Raw genomic sequence first — 7,443 nt, 5'->3', positions numbered from 1 at the left:
AACTGCAACCTTTTCAGGCTCTTTGTGTAATCTACATACAACTGGTTAAGATATCTTAGCCGAATCGCTTTACCCCGTACAATCGACCGAAAAGTTGCAGATGGATGGTGCGATGACCCATGTAAAAACAAACGATTGTTGCTGGTTGGCTTTGTGTAGCTGCACGTTACAAACCGATAGGGATGTGCTGGCGTTGTTCTGTGAAGCACATCTAAAAATTCCAATCTCTTGTTGTCTTCGTTTGTGTGTATCGTGCGCAGAGTTAGGTTTAACCCAAATCGCCCAAATTGATGTTTGAGGGCATCATGAATAATTCGCTTGGCAGAAGTCTTACCAACGCAAATAAAAACAATGTCATCAATAAATCTCTTGAAGATTTGCGCTTGAGACAGCACTGGGGCGATTCCAGAAATGATGTGATGCATGGCTATGTTTGCGATAGCAACTGAGTGGTTGTCGCCGGTTGCTATGCCATTTTTTATTCCATAAAAGTGTTCCTGGAACTGCGTGACCACGTTGGTAACAGTAAAGATTGACCAGCGAAGACTTTATGAGGGAATGTTTGATATTGGGATATAGCGATACAACATCAGCTGCAACAATATGCAGAGGGTTTGTATCTAGCTGTTCTGGAATGCTGTCGATGTTAGCTTCTTCCCAGTCAATATACTGTCTGCTATCTTTGCAAAACTCATCTACCGAAGTATGGCAAAATTCCTCACTGATCGGTTGAAGAATAAGTTGAAGAAGCGCGGTTACACGTGTGGTCGTAATGTTGCCTGAAGCTTGCACCAGTCTGACAGGTATATCTTCAATCGAAATGTTATCAAGTTGCGTCACTTCCAGCTTATGTGTCTTAAAAAGAGGGTATGCATAAGCGGGTTCCTGAACAGAAAAGAACTTTGCGATAGAACCTGGTATATGTTTATACTTTCCATCAGCGATTTTCATGCCTATTACATGCTTCAGCATGGTATCGTCTATGGCACCAGCTTGATGGAGACTTGTCACAAATTCTTCGCACTTTTCCTTAATGTTTTCCAAGTGAGACTTTATTGAGTCCTGGTCCAAGCGTAATAGAGGCAATTGTTGTAACTCTCTTTTCATAATGCTGTTGTACGATACCTAATTGAGAATTACCACTTTCCCGTCTTTATCTGACTTACACATAACAATTTTATTGTCCTGGACTAATTTTGAAATTTTCCGCATGCTGCTGCGAAGGGAAAAAGAAAGATTGTTTTCCCTTGTGAACGTTCGCTTTACCTTTGCTTCTGAGAGACGTATCTTAGCAAATATTGATTCAGTGTATGTTTTGGTTGTTTCATCTAAGACTTCCGTATCCGGCCGCGAAAAACTTGGAATCGCAAGCTTACCAAGAAAATTGTGGTACGATTTGTCACTTTCGTTGTCACAAAAGACAAAATCCCACTCCACCCTCCTGACGTGTTTCAATGCTTCAACCCATTCAGTTGAATCTAACCGCGCGGTCCAACGAGGTGTAGGTACAAAATTTAAACCGTGAGCGAGCAATAATTTGTCTTGGGGTGTCAATTCTGTGTCGGATTTGTTGAGTACTGAAGCTTCCGCTACCCGAATGTTATGCAAATGTGTTGATCGTTTTCGCCTGTTTCTGTATCTCTTTCCGTCCCTGGTGTTCTTGGATTGTGCACGCTGAAAGGTTTTGAGCGTTGCACGAACGTTGCGTTGTTTCCTTAAAAGCCAGTTAAATCGTTTTATGAAGTGCTGCTTGGCTTTGATGGACAAAATGGTAAGACTGGCATTAGCCTTTGAATCAAGTTGTGTTCGCAACCTGTTTGCCATCGATATGGACTGTCGCAAAAGCGGCAATTGAGGACGAAACTTCCTGTTTTGTTGCTGGAGGAGCAAGTCAAAAGCTCTCTTAAGAGAGCAGTGCCAGAAGGGTATTTATGCAGGACAGAAATTAATTTTTCTACGGAGATGTTCATCTCGTTATGTGCTGCTACTGTTACGGAATTATTTCGGCAGCTTTGGGAATTCGGCTAAAACATCTTTCAAGTGGCGATGTTAAATACCAATCAACCCCTTAAACCTAATTCTGTACCTTAAAACCAAAACTGCCTCCCTAATTCGGAAACGGCCCGAACCCTGCAATAACGGCTCACCACTAAGACAAAGAAAGACCACAAACTGGTTTCACTAATGGGCGCCTTGTTTAAATACAGCGATAAAAAGCCTTCACACAAAACAACTCCGAATTCGACAAGTTTCGCTACAAGTCAACGCCAGCAATACACGACACATAACAACACGGTGTTACTCGCACGGCGCCCAGAGGAAGACTGACCATGCTTTCTTCTCAAGCACGTTTTACCACACCAATCACGTTGATTAACAAATCACGTGATTCCAAGAGGCACATCCGGGTATCGCAGAACCAACAAGCGTAAACACGCAAACGGCACATATGAGGCGAACGTATAAAAGACAGGAAAAGCATCATGTGTAACAAGAACCATTTAGTGAGGATACTGTGTGGTGAGAATAACACGCAAAACAATTAAGTGAAGAAATGAGTGGCGAAACATGACAACGATTAAACAAAACAATTAAGTGAATAAATGAGTGGCGAAACATAACAACGATTATACAGACTAAACAATAGTGAAATACAGGATAATAAACTGTAAAGAATGTTATGTGCATGAAGGTGTGTAATAATCCGAACAAATATAAAAAAGTAACGTGAAAGAATAAGTGAAAATACGTGTGTGAAGGAAAAATATTCAAAAGATGCGTCATAAATAAAACGTGATTAAAATTCGCCACATTCCCCCCGACTTAAAATGGTCCTACTCCCGTAGGACAACAGTCTACACCATCGTTTCCGGTGAATATCGCGCTGGTCGACGACGTACCCGAGTCGACCTTCTGCACCCATCCGAATTGCCCTGACGATTCCACTCGGTTGTGTCTTCCTGTGAAACTACTTTAGGGTTGTAAACATACACGACTGCAGGCATTTCAGGTGGCGGTTGCGGATGTTCTAAAGGTTCTTGCGTGGCGCAGGGAATGTACTCGTCGTTGGCTTTAGTCTGTTAAAATGTACAGTTTGCCTCTTGCCTGTCGCGTCTTCGATTACATAATTCACAGGACCTCGGATATCGGTGATCCTGTATGGTCCCTTGTATGGATACTGAAGTTTTTTACTTTGTCCAATCGGGACGACCGGGTTTATCAACAAAACAAATTCGCCTACCGAGTAGGGTCTTCCTTGTTGTCGTTGATTGTACCAGTCTTCCATCCGCTTCCGTTGCGTCGTGAGACTCTCTCTCACTACCTCTTCCGCAAGTTGTAGGCCATCACGAAGCTGGTCAATCTCCACTCCATACGAATGTGTGGTGTCACGCGCCAAAGACCCCAACAAGTCTGCCGGCAATCGCAATGGTCGTCCGGTTAAGAGAGTATGCGGAGCTTCTCCCGTTGCATCGTGGGCACTCGCGTTGTAGGCGGCCACCACTCCTGGTAATGCTTCGTCCCACCGCCGGTTATCTTGTTGTATATAATTTCGGATCATAGTGATAATGGTCTTATTGTTGCGTTCGACCCCACCGTTCCCAGGCGCGTGGTATGATGTCGTGCGACTTTTCTTACATCCCATTAGGCGTAATAATTCTGCGAACAAATGGCTTTCAAAATTTGAACCGCGGTCGGAATGAACAGTCTCCGGTACCCCATGTACGGTGAACCAATTTCGATATAACAAACTGGCGGTCTCATTAGCAGTTTGATTTCGCATCGGCCAGGCTCTTACGTATTTTGTGAAAATGTCACACGCTACCAAAATAAACTGGTAACCCGACCGGGTGAGAGGTAGAGGTCCGACAACGTCCACTTCGATCCTTTGCATGGGTCTGTCCTCCGTTGTGGGCATGAGCGGGGCTTGAAAATGATGCGTGGGTCTTTTATTGTATTGACAGATGACGCAGTTGCGGCAAAAGGTCTCGACAGAATCGCGCCATTCATGCCAATAAAAGCGTTCCGCTATCATAGCCAGCGTCTTAGCTATGCCCAAATGCCCTCCCCCGTGTACGTTATCATGAAGACTTGACATTGCTTCATCGACTAAACTCTGTGGCAAAACAATTACAGAATCACTGCCTAGTGTAGAGTTTCCACGACAACAAAGTACACCTGCTTTAAGTAGGAGGCTGGGAAAGCGAGACCAATAATGGCGAAGTACTGGTGATTCTTTTTTAACGGTTTTGAATTTCGAGCGCATACCTTTATTCAACCATTCCAAGACGACTGCTAGATCAGGGTCATCTTTCTGCCGCTCCAACAAGTCCTCATGTTGATATCCTACCGTAGACTTTAAGTCAACGACGTGAACTTGGGTATCTTCGATACCCTCGGCCAATTTGTATGGGCATGCCCCGCAATCTTCTATGTCATCAAGGCGTGACAGAGCGTCTGCATTCCTATGTTTGCTTCCCGACCTGTGATGGATTCCAAAGTCATACGCGGATAGGTGCTCTACCCAGCGGGCGCACTGCCCGTATAACTCTCTAGACTTCCAAAGCCACCTTAACGAAGAATGGTCGGTCCGTAAGGTAAATTTTTGACCCAGTAAGTAACACCGGTACAGCTTTGTCGCAAATATTACGGCGGCCGTAATACGGCCAAAAGCTCTTTTCTCGTGGTGGCATAGTTACGTTCCGACCTGCTCAAAGTGCGACTACCATAGGCGACCACGCATTCCTTACCGTCGATTTCCTGAGAAAGGACACAGCCAACAGCAGCGTCAGACGCATCCGTATCCGTATCCAGTAGAAACGGCATTTTGAAGTCAGGGTATCGAAGAATTGGTGCAGTCGTCAAGTGTTGTTTTAGTTGAGAGAAGGCATCCTGACACTGGTCATCCCACTGAAATCTTCTTCCCTTTTCCATCAACCGGTGAAGAGGACACGCGATCTGTGCGTAACCGCAAATAAATTTACGATAGTAGGAAGTAAGGCGTTGCGGGGAGTCGGCCATTTAGCAACTGCCTTTATTTTGTTAGGGTCGCATCGTATGCCCTCTTTCGATGATACGTGGCCCAAAAAGTCTACTTCGTGTTTAAATAGAGTGCACTTGCTAGGTTTCAAAGTTAGACCAGCCGATTTGATTCTTGTTAGCACGTCCGACAGTCGCTTTAAATGCTCTTCGAAAGTTTTCGAGTATACAATGATATCGTCCAAGTACGCTAGGGCTCCCTGCCATTCGATTCCGTTCAGGACAATACGCATCAGGCGCTGAAAAGTCGCTGCAGAATTGCACAGGCCCATGGGCATTACATTAAATTCAAAAAGCCCGACGTGGCTAGTGAAAGCCGCTTTTTCCCGGGAAGAGGCGTCCATTGCAACCTGCCAATACCCGGATTTTAGATCCTTGAAAATAAGTTGAAAAATAGGCGGCGTTGGACATTTGGTCTAAACTGTCATCTATCCGGGGAATCGGGTAGCTATTTTTTTAGTTAACTCATTCAACTTGCGGTAATCAACGCAAAAACGAGTCTCACCGGATTTCTTTCGGACCAACACAATCGGGCTGCTCCACGGTGATTTCGAAGGCCGGATTAGGCCTTGTCTGTCCTTTTCAGCTAAGATCTCCTCTACCTTTGCTTTGTTGTAATGAGGCATGCGACGCGGTGGCTGTCTTACAGGGCCGTTGTCACCCGTGTCGATAACATGACGCACTATATCAGTGCGCCCCAAGACATCTTTGGAAGTCGAAAACGCTTGTCGATTGGCACGCAGCAAATCGAACAATTCACCTCGTTGATCTGCCGTTAATCGGTCACCGATGGTGACTTTGTCTACAATGTCCTGAAACGGATCTTGGTTAGATATTTTCTGGACCGATACGGAACAAATCTGGGTGTCTGTAACAAAACACTCAGGGTGTTTACATCCAGGGACACCTCCCTCTACCACTATACAAGTACCCGGGATTTTGCAATCGAGGTTACCAAAAGCATACACAGGGGTAACCGTAGCGAATCTCGCCCCACTTGGTATTGTTACATCCTCATCCCCCAAATTTGCCACAAACACCTTCACCTCGCGGCTTTGCGCCATCGTTACACTTGTCGCAGTCAATAACCCAAATCTCTCCACGAACCCAGCTATCTGCTCCGTTAGAACCGGAGTGGCCAACTCTTGTGAATTAAGAGATTCTTGACATAAGCTGCCTGTTACACATACCTCTGCGAACGCTGGGATAAGGACGTCATCCGCAACACATACGTCACAGGGTTGGGACAAGGCTGTCGAAGAACTAAAGAGCGGAAGTCTGGCGTTTCCTGCCGTTAGAGTATTTTCCCTGTAGCAGATTCGGCACGCATTGGCCTGCAGAAAATCCAATCCTAGAATAAAATCATGGTTGAGGTTCTGCACGATATAAACGGTCGCATGATTCGTTATGCCACCAACTCTAAGGGGAAGGCTAATACTGCCCTTCACCGCCAATTGCAGCCCATCGGCACCTACCAAGTGCTAGGGGACTTATTTATCTGTAGGTTTTGTTCTGCTCCGAATGAGTCCCATTTTATCGCACTCATCAGACATACACCCGAGCCGGTGTCTAACAAAGCACACATGGTTGTCTGCCCAACTAAAATGGAAACAAACCGTGCCAGCGCTGGCGGTGATGCGATTCTCTCCTTAGGCATAGTTTCCGGCCCTGGTCTATTTGCTCTGCCTGGTGCGGTTGGTTGTTGACTTGGGGATTCTTTTACGTCCACTGGGTGTTTGGACGGTCTGCAAAAAGAAGTTGGTAGTGACCTAGCCTCGCGACTTACCCTAATCATTTTGGGGCGCATACTCAGGTGTGGACAGTCGCGTCGAAAATGACCTGGCTGCCCGCAACCGTAGCACTTGCGTTTTTGCTCGTGTTTGCCATAAAAATGTCCTGTCCTTTTAAGGGAATCCATTTCAGCTTGCAGAGTCTTCAAAGTGTCCTCGAATTTAGCACTCCGTTCCGCCGTACGGCGCTCCATGTCTTCAAGTTTTTTCAAAATTACCTCCATTTCCGCGCGATGTTTTTGCGTTAACCGTGGCCACCTGGACAAAGCTCGGTACTTGAGCATCGACCACGACCTGGGCGGCGGCTCTGAACGTCCTTGTGTACTTGGTTGCCGCAGGGATAGTTTCCGCAAGGCGCCTGTCTTGCAAGCCTTGCAGCAATGTTATGTAGAGCACTTCGTTTTTGAGGGCAGCTTCTGAAGAGTTGCTGTATGCATTATCCCCCAGTGTTTGCAAGGCATAAACAAAGTCTCGCGCGGATTCGCCAGGTAACTGCACGCGCCTTATCAGCTCGGCGCGTTGGCGTTCTGCGTGTTGGCCGCTAGACTTATGACGCAGTGCGCGTTCTTTCAAGTCCTTAAACGGAATTGTAAAGAGATTGGAGTCCTTCTCTTGT

The sequence above is a fragment of the Phallusia mammillata genome, chromosome 5, assembly GCF_965637545.1.
Source record: "Phallusia mammillata chromosome 5, kaPhaMamm4.hap1.1, whole genome shotgun sequence".
Lineage (NCBI taxonomy): Eukaryota > Metazoa > Chordata > Ascidiacea > Phlebobranchia > Ascidiidae > Phallusia > Phallusia mammillata.
Note: the sequence above shows the minus strand (reverse complement) of the source record.